This window comes from Coturnix japonica, chromosome 9 (assembly GCF_054131305.1).
Source record: "Coturnix japonica strain WE chromosome 9, WE-NBRP24, whole genome shotgun sequence".
Taxonomy (NCBI): Eukaryota; Metazoa; Chordata; class Aves; order Galliformes; family Phasianidae; genus Coturnix; species Coturnix japonica.
The window spans coordinates 24,238,683-24,260,365 of NC_140671.1; positions in this window are offsets into that span (position 1 = coordinate 24,238,683).

Here is a 21,683-nt window from a genome sequence, read left to right on the forward strand (position 1 = left end):
ATCTATGGTGCAGGAGCTGCTGTGGGGCAGATGTAGGGCTTATCTATGGGGCAGGAGCTGCTGTGAGGCTGATGGGTGTTAGATCTATGGGGAGGAGCTGCTGTGGTGTAGATGTGGGTCAGAGCTATGGGGCAGGAGCTGCTGTGTGGCAGATGTGGGTCAGATCTATGGTGTAGGAGCTGCTGTGGGGCTGATGTGGGTCAGATCTATGGGGCAGGAGCTGCTGTGGTTAAGATCTATTTGGCAGGATCTGCTGTGGGGCAGATTTGGGTCAGATCTATGGGGCAGGAGCTGCAGTGGAGATGATGTACGTCAGATCTATGGGGCAGGAGCTGCTGTGGGGCTGCTGTGGGTTAGATCTATGGGGCAGGAGCTGTTGTGGGTAATATCTATTGGGCAGCAGCTGCTTTACATATGATGTGTGTCAGATCTATGGGGCCGTAGCTGCAGTGGGGCTGATGGGGGTTAGATCTATTGGGCAGGAGCAACTGTGGGGCTGATGTGGGTCAAATCAATGGGGCAGAGCTGCTCTTGGGAACATGTGGGTCAGATCTATAAGGCAGGAGCTGCTGTGGGGCTGATGTGGGTCAGATCTATAGGGCAGGAGATGCTTTGGGGAAGATGTGGGTCAGATCTATGGGGCAGAAGCTGCTGTGGGGCTGATGTGGGAAAGATCTATGGGGCAGGAGATGCTTTGGGGCAGATGTGGTCAGATCTATGGGGCAGGAGTTGCTGTGGGGCTGATGTGTGTCAGATCCTTGGGGCTGAAGCTGCTGTGGGTCATATCTATTGGGCAGCAGCTGCTTTACATATGATGTGTGTCAGATGTATGGGGCAGGAGCTGCTTTGGGGCTGATGTGGGTTAGATCTATGGGGCAGGAGTTGTTGTGGGGCTGATGGGGGTCAGATCCTTAGGGCAGGAGCTACTGTGGGGCTGATGTTGGTCTGATCTATGGGGCAGGAGCTGCTGCGGGGCTGATTTGGGTCAGATCTATGGGGCAGGAGCTGCTGTGGGGCTGATGTGGGTTAGATCTATGGGGCAGGATCTGTTGTGGGGCTGATGGGGGTCAGATCTATGGGGCAGGAGATGCTGTGTGTCAGATCTATGGGGCAGGAGCTGCTGTGGGGAACACGTGGGTCAGGTCTATGGGGCAGGAGCTGCTGTGGGGCAGATGTGGGTCAGATCTATGGGTCAGCAGCTGCTGTGGGTCTGATTTGGGTCAGATCTATGGGGCAGGAGCTGCTGTGGGGCTGATGTGGGTCAGATCTATAAGGCAGGAGCTTCTGTGGGTCAGATCTATGGGGCAGGAACAGATGTGGGCCTGATGTTGGTCAGATTTATGGAGCAGGAGCTGCTGTGTTGCAGATGTGGGTCAGATCTATGGTGCAGGAGCTGCTGTGGGGCAGATGTAGGGCATATCTATAGGGCAGGAGCTGCTGTGAGGCTGATGGGTGTTAGATCTATGGGGAGGAGCTGCTGTGGTGCAGATGTGGGTCAGAGCTATGGGGCAGGAGCTGCTGTGGGGCAGAAGTGGGTAAAATCTATGGGGTAGGAGATGGTGTGTGGCAGATGTGGGTCAGATCTATGGTGTAGGAGCTGCTGTGGGGCTGATGTGGGTCAGATCTATGGGGCAGGAGCTGCTGTGGTTAAGATCTATTTAGCAGGATCTGCTGTGGGGCAGATTTGGGTCAGATCTATGGGGCAGAATCTGCTGTGTGGTTAATGTGGGTCAGATCTATGGGGCAGGACCTGCTGTGGGTCAGATCTATGAAGCTGGAACAGATGTGGGCCTGATGTTGGTCAGATTTATGGAGCAGGAGCTGCTGTGTTGAAGATGTGGGTCAGATCTATGGTGCAGGAGCTGCTGTGGGGCAGATGTAGGGCATATATATGGGGCAGGAGCTGCTGTGAGGCTGATGGGTGTTAGATCTATGGGGAGGAGCTGCTGTGGTGCAGATGTGGGTCAGAGTTATGGGGCAGGAGCTGCTGTGTGGCAGATGTGGGTCAGATCTATGGTGTAGGAGCTGCTGTGGGGCTGATGTGGGTCAGATCTATGGGGCAGGAGCTGCTGTGGTTAAGATCTATGGGGCAGGAGCTGTTGTGGGTCATATCTATTGGGCAGCAGCTGCTTTACATATGATGTGTGTCAGATCTATGGGGCCGGAGCTGCAGTGGGGCTGATGGGAGTCAGATCTATGGGGCAGGAGCTACTGTGGAGCTGATGTGGGTCAAATCAATGGGGCAGAGCTGCTCTTGGGAACATGTGGGTCAGATCTATGGGGCAGGAGCTGCTGTGGGGCTGATGTGGGTCAGATCTATAGGGCAGGATCTGCTGTGCGACAGATGTGGGTCAGATCTATGGGGCAGGAGCTGCTGTGGGGCTGATGTGGGTCAGATCCTTGGGGCTGAAGCTGCTGTGGGTCATATCTACTGGGCAGCAGCTGCTTTACATATGATGTGTGTCAGATCTATGGGGCAGGAGCTGCTGTGGGGCTGATGTGGGTTAGATCTATGGGGCAGGAGCTGTTGTGGGGCTGATGGGGGTCAGATCTATGGGGCAGGAGCTACTGTGAGGCTGATGGGGGTCAGATCTATGGGGCAGGAGCTACTGTGGGGCTGATGTTGGTCTGATCTATGGGGCAGGAGCTGCTGTGCGACAGATGTGGGTCAGATCTATGGGGCAGGTGCTGCTGTGCGACATATGTGGGTCAGATCTATGGGGCAGGATCTGCTGTGGGGCTGATGTGGGAAAGATCTATGGGGCAGGAGATGCTTTGGGGCAGATGTGGGTCAGATCTATGGTGCAGGAGCTGCTGTGGGGCTGATGTGGGTCAGATCCTTGGGGCTGAAGCTGCTGTGGGTCATATCTATTGGGCAGCAGCTGCTTTACATATGATGTGTGTCAGATCTATGGGGCAGGAGCTGCTGTGGGGCTGATGTGGGTTAGATCTATGGGGCAGGAGCTGTTGTGGGGCTGATGGGGGTCAGATCGTTAGGGCAGGAGCTACTGTGGGGCTGATGTTGGTCTGATCTATGGGGCAGGAGCTGCTGCGGGGCTGATTTGGGTCAGATCTATGGGGCAGGAGCTGCTGTGGGGCTGATGTGGGTTAGATCTATGGGGCAGGAGCTGTTGTGGGGCTGATGGGGGTCAGATCTATGGGGCAGGAGATGCTGTGGGTCAGATCTATGGGGCAGGAGATGCTGTGGGTCAGATCTATGGGGCAGGAGATGCTGTGGGGAACATGTGTGTCAGGTCTATGGGGCCGGAGCTGCTGTGGGGCAGATGTGGGTCAGATCTATGGGTCAGCAGCTGCTGTGGGTCTGATGTGGGTCAGATCTATGGGTCAGCAGCTGCTGTGGGTCTGATGTGGGTCAGATCTATGGGGCAGTAACTGCTGTGGGTCAGATCTATGGGGCAGGAACAGATGTGGGCCTGATGTTGGTCAGATTTATGGAGCAGGAGCTGCTGTGTTGCAGATGTGGGTCAGATCTATGGGGAGGAGCTGCTGTGGTGCAGATGTGGGTCAGATCTATGGGGCAGGAGCTGCTGTGGGGCAGATGTGGGTCAGATCTATGGGCAGGAGCTGCTGTGCTGCACATGTTGGTAGGGTCTATGGGGCAGGAGCTGCTGTGGGGCAGATGTGGGTCAGATCTATGGGGCAGGAGCTGCTGTGGGGCTGATGTTGGTCAGATCTTTGGGGCAGCAGCTGCTGTGGAGCAGATCTGGGTAAGATCTATGTCGCAGGAGCTGCTGTGGGGCAAATGTGGCACATATCAATGGGGCAAATTGTGCTGTGAGGCTGATGTGGGTCAGATCTATGGGGCAGGAGCTGCTGTGGGGCTGATGTGGGTCAAATCAATGGGGCAGAGCTGCTCTGGGGCACGTGTGGGTCAGATCTATGGAGCAGGAGCTGCTGTGGGGCAGATTTGAATCAGATCTATAGGGCAGGAGCTGCTGTGGGTCAGATCTATGGAGCAGGAGCTGCTGCGGGGAACATGTGAGTTAGATCAATGGGGCAGGAGATGGTGTGGGGCAGATGTGGGTCAGATCTATGGGGCAGGATCTCCTGGGAGCTGATGTGGGTCAGATCTGTGGGGTAAAATCTGCTGTGGGGAAGATGTGGTTCAGATCTATGACGCAGGAGCTGCTGTGGGGCAGATGTGGGTCAGATCTATGGGTCAGGAGCTGCTGTGGGGCAGATGTGGTTCAGTTCTATGGGGCAAGAGCTGCTGTGGTGCAGATGTGGGTCAGATCTATGGGGCAGGAGCTGATGTGGGGCTGATACGATTAAGATCTATGGAGCGGGAGATGCTATGGGGCTGATGAGGGTTAGATCTATGGGGCAGGAGCTGATGTGGGGCAGATTTGAATCAGATCTATAGGGCAGGATCTCCTGTGGGTCAGATCTATGGAGCAGGAGCTGCTGTGGGGCACATGTGGGTCAGATCTATGGGGTAGAAGCTGCTGTGGGGCTGATGGGGGTCATATCTATAAGGCAGGAGCTGCTGTGGGGCTGACGTGGGTCAGATCTATGAGGCAAGAGCTGCAGTGGGGCAGAGTTGGGTCAGATCTATGGGGCAGGATATCCTGTGGGGCTGATGTGGGTCAAATCAATGGGGCAGAGCTGCTCTGGGGCACATGTGGGTCAGATCTATGGAGCAGGAGCTGCTGTGGGGCAGATTTGAATCAGATCTATAGGGCAGGAGCTGCTGTGGGTCAGATCTATGTGCAGGAGCTGCTGTGGGGCACATGTGAGTTAGATCTATGGGGCAGGAGATGGTGTGGGGCAGATGTGGGTCAGATGTATGGGGCAGGAGCTGCTGTGTGGCTGATGAGGGTCAGATCTATGGGGCATGGGCTGCTGTGGGTCAGATCTACGGGACTGGAGCTGCAGTGGAGCACATGTGGGTCAGCTCTATGGGGTAGAAGCTGCTGTGGGGCTGATGGGGGTCATATCTATAAGGCAGGAGCTGCTGTGGGGCTGACGTGGGTCAGATCTATGAGGCAGGAGCTGCTGTGGGGCAGATTTGGGTCAGATCTATGGGGCAGGAGCTGCTGTGGGGCTGCTGTGGGTCAGATCTATGGGGCAGGAGCTGCTGTAGGGAACATGTGGGTCAGGTCTATGGGGCAGGAGCTGCTGTGTGGCTGATGAGAGTCAGATCTATGGGGCATGGGCTGCTGTGGGGCTGATGGTGGTCAGATCTATGGGGCAGGAGCTACTGTGGGGCTGATGTTGGTCTGATCTATGGGGCAGGAGCTGCTGTGCGACAGATGTGGGTCAGATCTATGTGGCAGGAGCTGCTGTGCGACATATGTGGGTCAGATCTATTGGGCAGGATCTGCTGTGGGTCTGATGTGGGAAAGATATATGGGGCAGGAGATACTGTGGGCCATATGTCGGTCCGATCTATTGGGCAGGAGCTGCTGTGGGGCTGCTGTGGGTCAGATCTATGGGGCAGGAGCTGTTGTGGGGCTGATGGGGGTCAGATCTATGGGGCAGGAGCTACTGTGGGGCTGATGTTGGTCTGATCTATGGGGCAGGAGCTGCTGTGCGACAGTTGTGGGTCAGATCTATGTGGCAGGAGCTGCTGTGGGGCGCATGTGAATTAGGTCTATGGGGCAGGAGCTGCTGTGGGGCGCATGTGAATCAGGTCTATGGGGCAGGAGCTGCTGTGGGTCAGATTGTCATGGTTTAATAATGTTGTAATTTTGCTATCAGTATTCCACATCATAACATCATATAAAGCATGGATAATTTTACTGAATCTGCAACTTACAGAAGAAGACTACATCTCCCAGAGAGCAACACGATGGGTCACGGGACCTGGACTCTATATTAACTCTGTCGCAGAACAGACTGATGTCTTTCGAGTTCTGGCGTTCAGGGCAGTGTGTGGGAGCCTTCAGCCGTTCGCCCAGATTCACAGTAGGCCTCTCGGTTACGGGACTCATTCTCTCTCCTATTTTGCTTGATTCATTAGCTCAATTTTCAATTATATTGTATTCTATTGTGTTATCCTGTATTTCGATATAGTATTTAGTAAATAAGTGTGCCTCCTTACATCGTTGCCGCTGTTTTCTTTTCTTAATTAACTTTTTCTTTTCGGCTGAGGGCCCTTCAGGGGCCCACAGCCCTTGTCACAGACGCAGGTGGATTTTTCGTTCAAACCGTGACAGATTTGGTAGCAGAGGATGGTTCCACTGTTGCAGCCACCCCCATAAGGCATTTGCCACCATCCATGAATCAGTATAAAGATATGAAGCATTGGCCACCTCTCCCGTTCAGCCACATCTAAAGCCAGCTGAACAGCCTTTACCTCTGCAAATTTGACTTGATTCTCCTTTACCTTCAGTGGCCTCTGCAACTTGTTGTGTGGGGCTCCATACAGCAGCTTTCCATCTGCGATGCTTCCCTACAATACGACATGATCCGTCTGTGAATAGGGCAAATTACTTTTCGTTTTCTGGTAGCTCATTGTATGGTGGTGCCTCTTTAGCACGTGATACCTCTTCTGTAGGTGGTGTTTCAATTTTTTTACTCTCAGGCCAGTCCATGATCACTTCTAGAATTCCAGGACGGCTGAGTTTTCCCATTCAAGCTCGTTGTGTAATTAATGAAATCCACTTACTCCAAGTGGCATCAGTAGCATGATGGGTGGAGGGAACCTGTCCTTTAAACATCCAATTTATTACTGGCAAGCGAGGTGCTAGAAGAAGCTGAACCTCTGTCCCAACTACTTCAGAAGCAGCCCGAACCCCCTCATACACGGCTAAGATCTCCTTCTTAGTCGGAGTGTAGCGCTCCTCAGACCCTTTATATGCTTGACTCCAAAATCCTAGGGGTCGGCCTCGGATCCTCACATCCTGCCCCGTCCGTACTGGCCCCAAGGCCACGGCACGGGCTATTTCTTGTTTTCTCTGCTCAAAAGCCTGCTGCTGCTCAGGACCCCATGAGAAATTCTTCTTCTTCTGTGTTACCTGATAGAGGGGGCTCACTATGTGGCTGTAGTTTGGGACATGCATTCTCCAAAAGCCCACTACTCCCAGAAAAGATTGGGTCTCTGTCTTGTCGGTGGGCGGAGACATAGCAGTGATTTTGTCAATCACATCTGCTGGGATGTGACGACGTCCATCTTGCCATTTTATACCTAAGAACTGGATTTCCTGGGCAGGACCCTTCACCTTGCTGCGCTTAATGGCAAAACCAGCTTTCAAAAGAATTTGGATTATCTGTTTCCCTTTCTTGAAAACCTCTGCTGCTGTATGGCCCCACACTACAATATCATCAATATACTGCAAGTGCTCAGGAGCATCACCCTGTTCCAAAACAGCTTGGATCAATCCATGGCAAATTGTTGGGCTGTGCTTCCACCCCTGAGGTAAACGGTTCCAGGTGTACTGAATACCTCTCCAGGAAAAAGCAAACTGTGGCCTACATTTTGCAGCCAATGGGATGGAAAAGAAGGCATTAGCAATGTCAATGGTGGCATACCACCTAGCTTCTTTTGACTCCAGTTCATACTGGAGTTCTAGCATGTCTGGTACAGCAGCACTTAATGGAGGTGTGACTTCATTCAGGCCATGGTAATCCACCGTCAGCCTCCATTCCCCACTGGTTTTACACACTGGCCATATGGGGCTGTTAAAAGGCGAGTGAGTTTTGCTAATCACTCCCTGATTCTCTAATTGGCGAATTAGCTTGTGAATGGGGAGCAATGAGTCCCTATTGGTGCGGTACTGCCGTCTGTGAACCACTCTGGTGACAATTGGTACCTCTTGGTCTTTTACCTGGTGCAACCTCCCAGCACCCGCTGGGAGACCCGGCGCTCGCTGCGTTGCTTCCGTCCTCCGTTTGGGGGGTTCCGTGCGCCAGCGCCGGCGCGTGGAAAGGGGGTGTGCGGCTGGTGGCGCGCAGGCGCGTGCCAGGCCCCCTTTCGCCCAGTTTTTCCCCATCCATCCATCCATCCATCCATCCATCCATCCATCCATCCATCCATCCATCCATCCATCCATCCATCCATCCATCCATCCATCCATCCATCCATCCATCCATCCATCCATCCATCCATCCACCTTTCCGCTTCGTGGCGGCGCGGGGTAGACCTGGGCGACCATCCACCCGCTCGATCGGCGTTGCAGTTTCCCGTCCGTGCCGCGGGTAGACGTGTCGTCCGTAGCGGGGTTGACCTGTCGGCCGGTGCCGTTTCCCGTCCGTGCCGCGGGTAGACGTGTCGGCCGTAGCCGCGCGTCACGCAGCTGTGTCAAGTGGTAAGAGTACGACGAACGGCCAGCCGCCCCCCGACCCGACCCGACCAGACCCGACCAGACCCGACCCGACCCGACCCGACCCGACCCGACCCGACCCGACCACTTCCGCCGTTGACCCTCCCTCGCGCCCACCCGCATCCTCCCCTCCCATCCCTTCCCCTCCCCTCCTCTCCCTTGTGGTGTTATTTAAATTTATTAAAATAGGTAGGGTAGACCTGGGGTCCGGCATTCGAGCTCGGGCGTCCTCGCGCACGACCGTCTCCGCCGTTCGTCCTCCCTCGGGCACGCTTGCTTCCTCCATTATTGTGGTGGGTTTTTTTTGTTTTTTGTTTTTTTAAAAATATTTTTGTTTCTTTTAAATTTTTTTTTCCTTTTTTTCTCCTTTTTTCCCCATTTTTTCTTTTTTTTCCCATTTTTCCCCTTTTTAAATATTTTTTTCTTTCTTTTTTTTTTAAATTTTCTTTTCCCCATATTTCCTTATTATTTATTTAGTTATTCATGCAATTATTAATATCACTCTTCCGCTTTCCCATTTTTATTACTTTTATTTTATTTTATTTTATTATTTTATTTTACCGCGACATTTTATGATCTATCTGTACTTTTTCACACCTTCTTCCCTTCTACTTTTCTTTGACTTCTGCCTTCCCTTCCCTTCCCTTCCCTTCCCTTCCCTTCCCTTCCCTTCCCTTCCCTTCCCTTCCCTTCCCTTCCCTTCCCTTCCCTTCCCTTCCCTTCCCTTCCCTTCCCTTCCCTTCCCTTCCCTTCCCTTCTTTTCCCTTCCCTTCCCTTCCCTTCCCTTCCCTTCCCTTCCCTTCCCTTCCCTTCCCTTCCCTTCCCTTCCCTTCCCTTCCCTTCCCTTCCCTTCCCTTCCCTTCCCTTCCCTTCCCTTCCCTTCCCTTCCCTTCCCTTCCCTTCCCTTCCCTTCCCTTCTCTTCTCTTTCTCCTCGTCACCCGCGCGTGAGTAGGCCCTGCACGGCCTCTGTCACGAAGAAGGGGGTCGCTTGCGTGGCCGGGGAGGGATGGGGGGGTCCGCGACGGGGTTGCGGGTATGCGGGTAGACCTGGCTGCCGGCCGGCGCCTGATCTTCCCGGCCCCGCGTCCGTCTTCCACCTTCCCCCCCCCCAGTCCACACCGCACGAGCGGGAACCCGACCCGTACCCGACGGCGGCCTGCCTCCGCCTGCCCCCACCCCGGCCCTCACCCACAACCCGCCCTCTCCCGGACGCATTTCACCCGACCGGCCCGCGACCGTGTTTTTTTATTTGTTTGTTTGTTTTTTTTTTTTTTTTTTTTTTTTATTTTGGTCGGTCACTCGCTCGGTTATTTGTTTGGACCCGATTGGCCCGTTTGGTTTTTTTCTTTTCTTTCCTTTTTCCACCGGGGTGCTCCTGACGGCTCGGCCCAATGGCGGCTCGACTCGGCGACCGGAGCCCGCCAAAACGCCTCGCCACCCCCGAGCCCCACCGCCACCACTGCCACCACCGCCACCACCTCCTCCTCCCGCCGAAAATCCCACGTACCGTTCCACCTCATCTGCCGGCTGGGAGAGAGGCTAGGTGCGAACCCCGCGGGGGACGCGGCCGCCTCCCGCCGGCCCACCTCTCACCGCTGCCGTCTTCCCGCTGCTCTTTCGCCATCCCTCGCCACGCGGCCTGCCCGCAGTCCGGATTTCCGGCTTGAACGGACCCCGCTCAAGTGCGCCGGCACGGTCCAACCACTCCCGGCGGGCACCGCTCGGCTCGGACGTTCCTCGGAATCAGCCAAATGTCGCTCCCGTGGCGTCTCCGCAGGCAAAAACGCATAGCCGGCGCCGCAAAGCTCGCGAGCCGCACCGAGCCGGGGAAACCGTGCCGTGGAGCAGCTGTGGGGCACATGTGGGTCAGATCTATGGGTTAGGTGCTGCTTTGGGGAAAATGTGGGTCAGATCTATGGGGCAGGAGCTGCTGTGGGTCAGATTTGGGTCAGATCTATGGGGCAGGAGCTGCTGTGGGGCTGCTGTGGGTCAGATTTATGAGTCAGGAGCTGCTGTGTGGCTGATGTGGGTCAGATCTATGGGGCAGGAGCTGCTGTGGGGCACATGTGGGTCAGACCTATGGGGCAGGAGATGGTGTGGGGCAGATTTGGGTCAGATGTATGGGTCAGGAGCTGCTGTGTGGCTGATGAGGGTCAGATCTATGGGGCATGGGCTGCTGTGGGTCAGATCTACGGGACTGGAGCTGCAGTGGAGCACATGTGGGTCAGATCTATGGGGTAGAAGCTGCTGTGGGGCTGATGGGGGTCATATCTATAAGGCAGGAGCTGCTGTGGGGATGACGTGGGTCAGATCTATGAGGCAGGAGCTGCTGTGGGGCAGATTTGGGTCAGATCTATGGGGCAGGAGCAGCAGTGGGGCAGATGTGGTCAGATCTATGGGTCAGGAGCTGCAGTGGAGATGATGTACGTCAGATCTATGGGGCAGGAGCTGCTGTGGGGCTGCTGTGGGTCAGATCATTGGGGCTGAAGCTGCTGTGGGTCATATCTATTGGGCAGCAGCTGCTTTACATATGATGTGTGTCAGATCTATGGGGCAGGAGCTGCTTGGGGCTGATATGGGTCAGATCTATGGGCAGGAGCTGCTGTGGGGCACATGTGAGTTAGATCTATGGGGCAGGAGATGGTGTGGGGCAGATTTGGGTCAGATGTATGGGTCAGGAGCTGCTGTGTGGCTGATGAGGGTCAGATCTATGGGGCATGGGCTGCTGTGGGTCAGATCTACGGGACTGGAGCTGCAGTGGAGCACATGTGGGTCAGATCTATGGGGTAGAAGCTGCTGTGGGGCTGATGGGGGTCATATCTATAAGGCAGGAGCTGCTGTGGGGCTGACGTGGGTCAGATCTATGAGGCAGGAGCTGCTGTGGGGCAGATTTGGGTCAGATCTATGGGGCAGGAGCTGCTGTGGGGCTGATGTGGGTCAGTTCTATGGGGCAAGAGCTGCTGTGGTGCAGATGTTGGTCAGATCTATGGGGCAGGAGCTGCTGTGGGGCTGATATGGTTAAGTTCTATGGAGCGGGAGATGCTATGGGGCTGATGAGGGTCAGATCTATGGGGCAGGAGCTGATGTGGGGCTGATGTTGGTCAGATCTATAGGGCAGGAGCTGCAGTGGGGCTGATGTGGGTCAGATCTATGGGGCAGGATCTCCTGTGGGGCTGATGTGGGTCAAATCAATGGGGCAGAGCTGCTGTGGGGCTGATGTGGGTCAGATCTATGGTGTAGGAGCTGCTGTGGGGCTGATGTGGGTCAGATCTATGGTGCAGGAGCTGCTGTGGTTAAGATCTATTTGGCAGGATCTGCTGTGGGGCAGATTTGGGCTAGATCTATGGGGCAGGAGCAGCAGTGGGGCAGATGTGGTCAGATCTATGGGTCAGGAGGTGCAGTGGAGATGATGTACGTCAGATCTATGGGGCAGGAGCTGCTGTGGGGCTGCTGTGGGTCAGATCATTGGGGCTGAAGCTGCTGTGGGTCATATCTATTGGGCAGCAGCTGCTTTACATATGATGTGTGTCAGATCTATGGGGCAGGAGCTGCTGTGGGGCTGATATGGGTCAGATCTATGGGCAGGAGCTGCTGTGGGGCACATGTGAGTTAGATCTATGGGGCAAGAGATGGTGTGGGGCAGATTTGGGTCAGATGTATGGGTCAGGAGCTGCTGTGTGGCTGATGAGGGTCAGATCTATGGGGCATGGTCTGCTGTGGGTCAGATCTACGGGACTGGAGCTGCAGTGGAGCACATGTGGGTCAGATCTATGGGGTAGAAGCTGCTGTGGGGCTGATGGGGGTCATATCTATAAGGCAGGAGCTGCTGTGGGGCTGACTTGGGTCAGATCTATGAGGCAGGAGCTGCTGTGGGGCAGATTTGGGTCAGATCTATGGGGCAGGAGCTGCTGTGGGGCTGATGTGGGTCAGATCTATGGGGCAGGAGCTGCTGTGGGGCTGATGTGGGTCAGATCTATTGGGCGAAGGCTGCTGTGGGGTGCAAGTGAGGCAGATCTATGGGGCAGGAGCTGCTGTGTGACAAATGTAGGTCAGATCTATGGGGCAGGAGCTGCTGTGGGGCAGATCTATGGGGCAGGAACAGATGTGGGCCTGATGTTGGTCAGATCTATGGGGCAGGAGCTGCTGTGTTGCAGATGTGGGTCAGATCTATGGTGCAGGAGCTGCTGTGGGGCAGATGTAGGGCATATCTATGGGGCAGGAGCTGCTGTGAGGCTGATGGGTGTTAGATCTATGAGGAGGAGCTGCTGTGGTGCAGATGTGGGTCAGAGCTATGGGGCAGGAGCTGCTGTGGGGCAGAAGTGGGTAAGATCTATTGGGTAGGAGATGGTGTGTGGCAGAAGTGGGTCAGATCTATGGTGTGGGAGCTGCTGTGGGGCAGATATGGGTCAGATCTATGGGGCAGGATCTGCTCTGGGGCAGATTTGGGTCAGATCTATGGGGCAGGAGCAGCAGTGGGGCAGATGTGGTCAGATCTATGGGTCAGGAGGTGCAGTGGAGATGATGTACGTCAGATCTATGGGGCAGAGCTGCTGTGAGGCACATGTGGGTCAGATCTATGGAGCAAAAGCTGCTGTGGGGCAGATTTGAATCAGATCTATAGGGCAGGAGCTGCTGTGGGTCAGATCTATGGGCAGGAGCTGCTGTGGGGCACATGTGAGTTAGATCTATGGGGCAGGAGATGGTGTGGGGCAGATTTGAGTCAGATGTATGGGTCAGGAGCTGCTGTGTGGCTGATGAGGGTCAGATCTATGGGGCATGGGCTGCTGTGGGTCAGATCTACGGGACTGGAGCTGCAGTGGAGTACATGTGGGTCAGATCTATGGGGTAGAAGCTGCTGTGGGGCTAATGGGGGTCATATCTATAAGGCAGGAGCTGCTGTGGGGCTGACGTGGGTCAGATCTATGAGGACGGAGCTGCTGTGGGGGAGATGTGGGTCAAATCTATGGGGCAGGAGCTGCTGTGGGGCTGATGTGGGTCAGATCTATGGGGCAGGAGCTGCTGTGGGGCAGATGTAGGGCATATCTATGGGGAAGGAGCTGCTGTGAGGCTGATGGGTGTTAGATCTATGGGGAGGAGCTGCTGTGGTGCCGATGTGGGTCAGAGCTATGGGGCAGGATCTCCTGTGGGGCTGATGTGGGTCAAATCAATGGGGCAGAGCTGCTGTGGGGCACATGTGGGTCAGATCTATGGAGCAGGAGCTGCTGTGGGGCAGATTTGAATCAGATCTATAGGGCAGGAGCTGCTGTGGGTCAGATCTATGGGCAGGAGCTGCTGTGGGGCACATGTGAGTTAGATCTATGGGGCAGGAGATGGTGTGGGGCAGATTTGGGTCAGATGTATGGGTCAGGAGCTGCTGTGTGGCTGATGAGGGTCAGATCTATGGGGCATGGGCTGCTGTGGGTCAGATCTACGGGACTGGAGCTGCAGTGGAGCACATGTGGGTCAGATCTATGGGGTAGAAGCTGCTGTGGGGCTGATGGGGGTCATATCTAAGGCAGGAGCTGCTGTGGGGCTGACTTGGGTCAGATCTATGAGGCAGGAGCTGCTGTGGGGCAGATTTGGGTCAGATCTATGGGGCAGGAGCTGCTGTGGGGCGGATGTGGGTCAGTTCTATGGGGCAAGAGCTGCTGTGGTGCAGATGTTGGTCAGATCTATGGAGCAGGAGCTGCTGTGGGGCAGATTTGAATCAGATCTATACGGCAGGAGCTGCTGTGGGTCAGATCTATGGAGCAGGAGATGCTGTGGGGCACATGTGAGTTAGATCTATGGGGCAGGAGATGGTGTGGGGCAGATTTGGGTCAGATGTATGGGTCAGGAGCTGCTGTGTGGCTGATGAGGGTCAGATCTATGGGGCATGGGCTGCTGTGGGTCAGATCTACGGGAATGGAGCTGCAGTGGAGCACATGTGGGTCAGATCTATGGGGTAGAAGCTGCTGTGGGGCTGATACGGTTAAGATCTATGGAGTGGGAGATGCTATGGGGCTGATGAGGGTCAGATCTATGGGGCAGGAGTTGATGTGGGGCTGATGTAGTAAGATCTATAGGGCAGGAACTGCAGTGGGGCTGATGTGGGTCAGATCTATGGGGCAGGATATCCTGTGGGGCTGATGTGGGTCAAATCAATGGAGCAGAGCTGCTCTGGGGCACATGTGGGTCAGATCTATGGAGCAGGAGCTGCTGTGGGGCAGATTTGAATCAGATCTATAGGGCAGGAGCTGCTGTGGGTCAGATCTATGTGCAGGAGCTGCTGTGGGGCACATGTGAGTTAGATCTATGGGGCAGGAGATGGTGTGGGGCAGATGTGGGTCAGATCTATGGAGCAGGATCTCCTGAGTGGCTGATGTGGGTCAGATCTGTGGGGTAAAATCTGCTGTGGGGCAGATGTGGATCAGATCAACGGGGCAGGAGCTTCTGTGGTGTTGATGTGGGTCAGATCTATGGGTCAGGAGCTGCTGTGGGGCAGATGTGGGTCAGTTCTATGGGGCAAGAGCTGCTGTGGTGCAGATGTGGGTCAGATCTATGGGGCAGGAGCTGCTGTGGGGCTGATACGGTTAAGATCTATGGAGCGGGATATGCTATGGGGCTGATGAGGGTCAGATCTATTGGGCAGGAGCTGATGTGGGGCTGATGTTTGTCAGATCTATAGGGCAGGAGCTTCAGTGGGGCTGATGTGGGTCAGATCTATGGGGCAGGATCTCCTGTGGGGCTGATGTGGGTCAAATCAATGGGGCAGAGCTGCTCTGGGGCACATGTGGGTCAGATCTATGGAGCAGGAGCTGCTGTGGGGCAGATTTGAATCAGATCTATAGGGCAGGAGCTGCTGTGGGTCAGATCTATGGAGCAGGAGCTGCTGTGGGGCACATGTGAGGTAGATCTATGGGGCAGGAGATGGTGTGGGGCAGATGTGGGTCAGATCTATGGGGCTGGAGCTGCTGTGTGGCTGATGAGGGTCAGATCTATGGGGCATGGGCTGCTGTGGGTCAAATCTACGGGACTGGAGCTGCAGTGGAGCACATGTGGGTCAGATCTATGGGGTACAAGCTGCTGTGGGGCTGATACGGTTAAGATCTATGGAGCGGGAGATGCTATGGGGCTGATGAGGGTCAGATCTATGGGGCAGGAGCTGATGTGGGGCTGATGTTGGTCAGATCAATAGGGCAGGATCTGCAGTGGGGCTGATGTGGGTCAGATCTATGGGGCAGGATCTCCTGTGGGGCTGATGTGGGTCAAATCAATGGGGCAGAGCTGCTCTGGGGCACATGTGGGTCAGATCTATGGAGCAGGAGCTGCTGTGGGGCAGATTTGAATCAGATCTATAGGGCAGGAGCTGCTGTGGGTCAGATCTATGGGCAGGAGCTTCTGTGGGGCACATGTGAGTTAGATCTATGGGGCAGGAGATGGTGTGGGGCAGATTTGGGTCAGATGTATGGGTCAGGAGCTGCTGTGTGGCTGATGAGGGTCAGATCTATGGGGTAGAAGCTGCTGTGGGGCTGATACGGTTAAGATCTATGGAGCGGGAGATGCTATGGGGCTGATGAGGGTCAGATCTATGGGGCAGGAGCTGCTGTGGGGCTGATACGGTTAAGATCTATGGAGCGGGAGATGCTATGGGGCAGATGAGGGTCAGATCTATGGGGTAGAAGCTGCTGTGGGGCTGATACGGTTAAGATCTATGGAGCGGGAGATGCTATGGGGCTGATGAGGGTCAGATCTATGGGGCAGGAGCTGATGTGGGGCTGATGTTGGTCAGATCTATAGGGCAGGAGCTGCAGTGGGGCTGATGTGGGTCAGATCTATGTTTCAGGAGGTGCAGTGGAGATGATGTACGTCAGATCTATGGGGCAGAGCTGCTGTGGGGCACATGTGGGTCAGATCTATGGAGCAAAAGCTGCTGTGGGGCAGATTTGAATCAGATCTATAGGGGAGGAGCTGCTGTGGGTCAGATCTATGGGCAGGAGCTGCTGTGGGGCACATGTGATTTAGATCTATGGGGCAGGAGATGGTGTGGGGCAGATTTGGGTTAGATGTATGGGTCAGGAGCTGCTGTGTGGCTGATGAGGGTCAGATCTATGGGGCATGGGCTGCTGTGGGTCAGATCTACGGGACTGGAGCTGCAGTGGAGCACAAGTGGGTCAGATCTATGGGGTAGAAGCTGCTGTGGGGCTGCTGTGGGTCATATCTATAAGGCAGGAGCTGCTGTGGGGCTGACGTGGGTCAGATCTATGACGCAGGAGCTGCTGTGGGGCAGATGTGGGTCAGATCTATGGGGCAGGAGCTGCTGTGGGTCAGATTTGGGTCAGATCTATGGGGCAGGAGCTGCTGTGGGGCTGATGTGGGTCAGTTCTATGGGGCAAGAGCTGCTGTGGTGCAGATGTGGGTCAGATCTATGGGGCAGTAGCTGCTGTGGGGCAGATTTGGGTCAGATCTATGGGGCAGGAGCTGCTGTGGGGCTGATGTTGGTCAGTTCTATGGGGCAAGAGCTGCTGTGGTGCAGATGTGGGTCAGATCTATGGGGCAGGAGCTGCTGTGGGGCTGATACGGTTAAGATCTATGGAGCGGGAGATGCTATGTGGCTGATGAGGGTCAGATCTATGGGGCAGGAGCTGATGTGGGGCTGATGTTGGTCTGATCTATAGGGCAGGAGCTGCAGTGGGGCTGATGTGGGTCAGATCTATGGGGCAGGATCTCCTGTGGGGCTGATGTGGGTCAAATCAATGGGGCAGAGCTGCTCTGGGGCACATGTGGGTCAGATCTATGGTGTAGGAGCTGCTGTGGGGCTGATGTGGGTCAGATCTATGGGGCAGGAGCTGCTGTGGTTAAGATCTATTTGGCAGGATCTGCTGTGGGGCAGATTTGGGTCAGATCTATGGGGCAGGAGCAGCAGTGGGGCAGATGTGGTCAGATCTATGGGTCAGGAGGTGCAGTGGAGATGATGTACGTCAGATCTATGGGGCAGGAGCTGCTGTGGGGCTGCTGTGGGTCAGATCATTGGGGCTGAAGCTGCTGTGGGTCATATCTATTGGGCAGCAGCTGCTTTACATATGATGTGTGTCAGATCTATGGGGCAGGAGCTGCTGTGGGGCTGATATGGGTCAGATCTATGGGCAGGAGCTGCTGTGGGGCACATGTGAGTTAGATCTATGGGGCAGGAGATGGTGTGGGGCAGATTTGGGTCAGATGTATGGGCCAGGAGCTGCTGTGTGGCTGATGAGGGTCAGATCTATGGGGCATGGGCTGCTGTGGGTCAGATCTACGGGACTGGAGCTGCAGTGGAGCACATGTGGGTCAGATCTACGGGGTAGAAGCTGCTGTGGGGCTGATGGGGGTCATATCTATAAGGCAGGAGCTGCTGTGGGGCTGACGTGGGTCAGATCTATGAGGCAGGAGCTGCTGTGGGGCTGACGTGTGTCAGATCTAAAAGGCAGGAGCAGATGTGGTGCAGATGTGGGTCAGATCTATGGGTCAGGAGCTGCTGTGGGGCTGATACGGTTAAGATCTATGGAGCGGGAGATGCTATGGGGCTGATGAGGGTCAGATCTATGGGGCAGGAGCTGATGTGGGGCTGATGTTGGTCTGATCTATAGGGCAGGAGCTGCAGTCGGGCTGATGTGGGTCAGATCTATGGGGCAGGATCTCCTGTGGGGCTGATGTGGGTCAAATCAATGGGGCAGAGCTGCTCTGGGGCACATGTGGGTCAGATCTATGGTGTAGGAGCTGCTGTGGGGCAGAAGTGGGTAAGATCTATGGGGTAGGAGATGGTGTGTGCCAGATGTGGGTCAGATCTATTGTGTAGGAGCTGCTGTGGGGCTGATGTGGGTCAGATCTATGGGGCAGGAGCGACTGTGGTTAAGATCTATTTGGCAGGAGCTGCTGTGGGGCAGATTTGGGTCAGATCTATGGGGCAGGAGCAGCAGTAGGTCAGATGTGGTCAGATCTATGGGTCAGGAGGTGCAGTGGAGATGATGTACGTCAGATCTATGGGGCAGAGCTGCTGTGGGGCACATGTGGGTCAGATCTATGGAGCAAAAGCTGCTGTGGGGCAGATTTGAATCAGATCTATAGGGCAGGAGCTGCTGTGGGTCAGATCTATGGGCAGGAGCTGCTGTGGGGCACATGTGAGTTAGATCTATGGGGCAGGAGATGGTGTGGGGCAGATTTGGGTCAGATGTATGGGTCAGGAGCTGCTGTGTGGCTGATGAGGGTCAGATCTATGGGGCATGGGCTGCTGTGGCTCAGATCTACGGGACTGGAGCTGCAGTGGAGCACATGTGGGTCAGATCTATGGGGTAGAAGCTGCTGTGGGGCTGATGGGGGTCATATCTATAAGGCAGGAGCTGCTGTGGGGCTGACGTGGGTCAGATCTATGAGGCAGGAGCTGCTGTGGGGCTGATGTAGTCAGATCTATGGGGCAGGAGCTGCTGTGGGGCTGATGTGGGTCAGTTCTATGGGGCAAGAGCTGCTGTGGTGCAGATGTGGGTCAGATCTATGGGGCAGGAGCTGCTGTGGGGCTGATACGGTTAAGATCTATGGAGCGGGAGATGCTATGGGGCTGATGAGGGTCAGATCTATGGGGCAGGAGCTGATGTGGGGCTGATGTTTGTCAGATCTATAGGGCAGGAGCTGCAGTGGGGCTGATGTGGGTCAGATCTATGGGGCAGGATCTCCTGTGGGGCTGATGTGGGTCAAATCAATAAGGCAGAGCTGCTCTGGGGCACATGTGGGTCAGATCTATGGTGTAGGAGCTGCTGTGGGTCTGATGTGGGTCAGATCTATGGGGCAGGAGCTGCTGTGGTTAAGATCTATTTGGCAGGATCTGCTGTGGGGCAGATTTGGGTCAGATCTATGGGGCAGGAGCAGCAGTGGGGCAGATGTGGTCAGATCTATGGGTCAGGAGCTGCAGTGGAGATGATGTACGTCAGATCTTTGGGGCAGGAGCTGCTGTGGGGCTGCTGTGTGTCAGATCATTGGGGCTGAAGCTGCTGTGGGTCATATCTATTGGGCAGCAGCTGCTTTACATATGATGTGTGTCAGATCTATGGGGCAGGAGCTGCTGTGGGGCTGATATGGGTCAGATCTATGGGCAGGAGCTGCTGTGGGGCACATGTGAGTTAGATCTATGGGGCAGGAGATGGTGTGGGGCAGATTTGGGTCAGATGTATGGGTCAGGAGCTGCTGTGTGGCTGATGAGGGTCAGATCTATGGGGCATGGTCTGCTGTGGGTCAGATCTACGGGACTGGAGCTGCAGTGGAGCACATGTGGGTCAGATCTATGGGGTAGAAGCTGCTGTGGGGCTGATGGGGGTCATATCTATAAGGCAGGAGCTGCTGTGGGGCTGACTTGGGTCAGATCTATGAGGCAGGAGCTGCTGTGGGGCAGATTTGGGTCAGATCTATGGGGCAGGAGCTGCTGTGGGGCTGATGTGGGTCAGATCTATGGGGCAGGAGCTGCTGTGGGGCTGATGTGAATCAGATCTATTGGGCGAAGGCTGCTGTGGGGTGCAAGTGACGCAGATCTATGGGGCAGGAGCTGCTGTGTGACAAATGTAGGTCAGATCTATGGGGCAGGAGCTGTTGTGGGGCAGATCTATGGGGCAGGAACAGATGTGGGCCTGATGTTGGTCAGATCTATGGGGCAGGAGCTGCTGTGTTACAGATGTGGGTCAGATCTATGGTGCAGGAGCTGCTGTGGGGCAGATGTAGGGCTTATCTATGAGGCAGGAGCTGCTGTGAGGCTGATGGGTGTTAGATCTATGGGGAGGAGCTGCTGTGGTGCAGATGTGGGTCAGAGCTATGGGGCAGGAGCTGCTGTGGGGCAGAAGTGGGTAAGATCTATGGGGTAGGAGATGGTGTGTGGCAGATGTGGGTCAGATCTATGGTGTGGGAGCTGCTGTGGGGCTGATGTGGGTCAGATCTATGGGGCAGGAGCTGCTGTGGTTAAGATCTATTTGGCAGGATCTGCTGTGGGGCGGATTTGGGTCAGATCTATAGGGCAGGAGCAGCAGTGGGGCAGATGTGGTCAGATCTATGGGTCAGGATGTGCAGTGGGGCTGATACGGTTAAGATCTATGGGGCAGGAGCTGCTGTGGGGCACATGTGAGTTAGATCTATGGGGCAGGAGATGGTGTGGGGCAGATTTGAGTCAGATGTATGGGTCAGGAGCTGCTGTGTGGCTGATGAGGGTCAGATCTATGGGGCATGGGCTGCTGTGGGTCAGATCTACGGGACTGGAGCTGCAGTTGAGCACATGTGGGTCAGATCTATGGGGTAGAAGCTGCTGTGGGGCTGATGGGGGTCATATCTATAAGGCAGGAGCTGCTGTGGGGCTGACTTGGGTCAGATCTATGAGGCAGGAGCTGCAGTGGGGCAGATTTGGGTCAGATCTATGGGGCAGGAGCTGCTGTGGGGCTGATGTGGGTCAGATCTATGGGGCAGGAGCTGCTGTGGGGCTGATGTGGGTCAGATCTATTGGGCGAAGGCTGCTGTGGGGCGCAAGTGAGGCAGATCTATGGGGCAGGAGCTGCTGTGTGGCAAATGTGGGTCAGATCTATGGGGCAGGAGCTGCTGTGGGGCAGATCTATGGGGCAGGAACAGATGTGGGCCTGATGTTGGTCAGATCTATGGGTCAGGAGCTGCTGTGTTGCAGATGTGGGTCAGATCTATGGGGCATGGGCTGCTGTGGCTCAGATCTACGGGACTGGAGCTGCAGTGGAGCACATGTGGGTCAGATCTATGGGGTAGAAGCTGCTGTGGGGCTGATGGGGTTCATATCTATAAGGCAGGAGCTGCTGTGGGGCTGACGTGGGTCAGATCTATGAGGACGGAGCTGCTGTGGGGCTGATGTGGGTCAGTTCTATGGGGCAAGAGCTGCTGTGGTGCAGATGTGGGTCAGATCTATGGGGCAGGAGCTGCTGTGGGGCTGATACGGTTAAGATCTATGGAGCGGGAGATGCTATGGGGCTGATGAGGGTCAGATCTATGGGGCAGGAGCTGATGTGGGGCTGATGTTGGTCAGATCTATAGGGCAGGAGCTGCAGTGGGGCTGATGTGGGTCAGATCTATGGGGCAGGATCTCCTGTGGGGCTGATGTAGGTCAAATCAATGGGGCAGAGCTGCTCTGGGGCACATGTGGGTCAGATCTATGGAGCAGGAGCTGCTGTGGGGCAGATTTGAATCAGATCTATAGGGCAGGAGCTGCTGTGGGGCACATGTGAGTTAGATCTATGGGGCAGGAGATGGTGTGGGGAAGATGTGGGTCAGATCTATGGGGCAGGATCTCCTGGGGGCTGATGTGGGTCAGATCTGTGGGGTAAAATCTGCTGTGGGGCAGATGTGGTTCAGATCTATGGGGCAGGAGCTTCTGTGGGGTTGATGTGGGT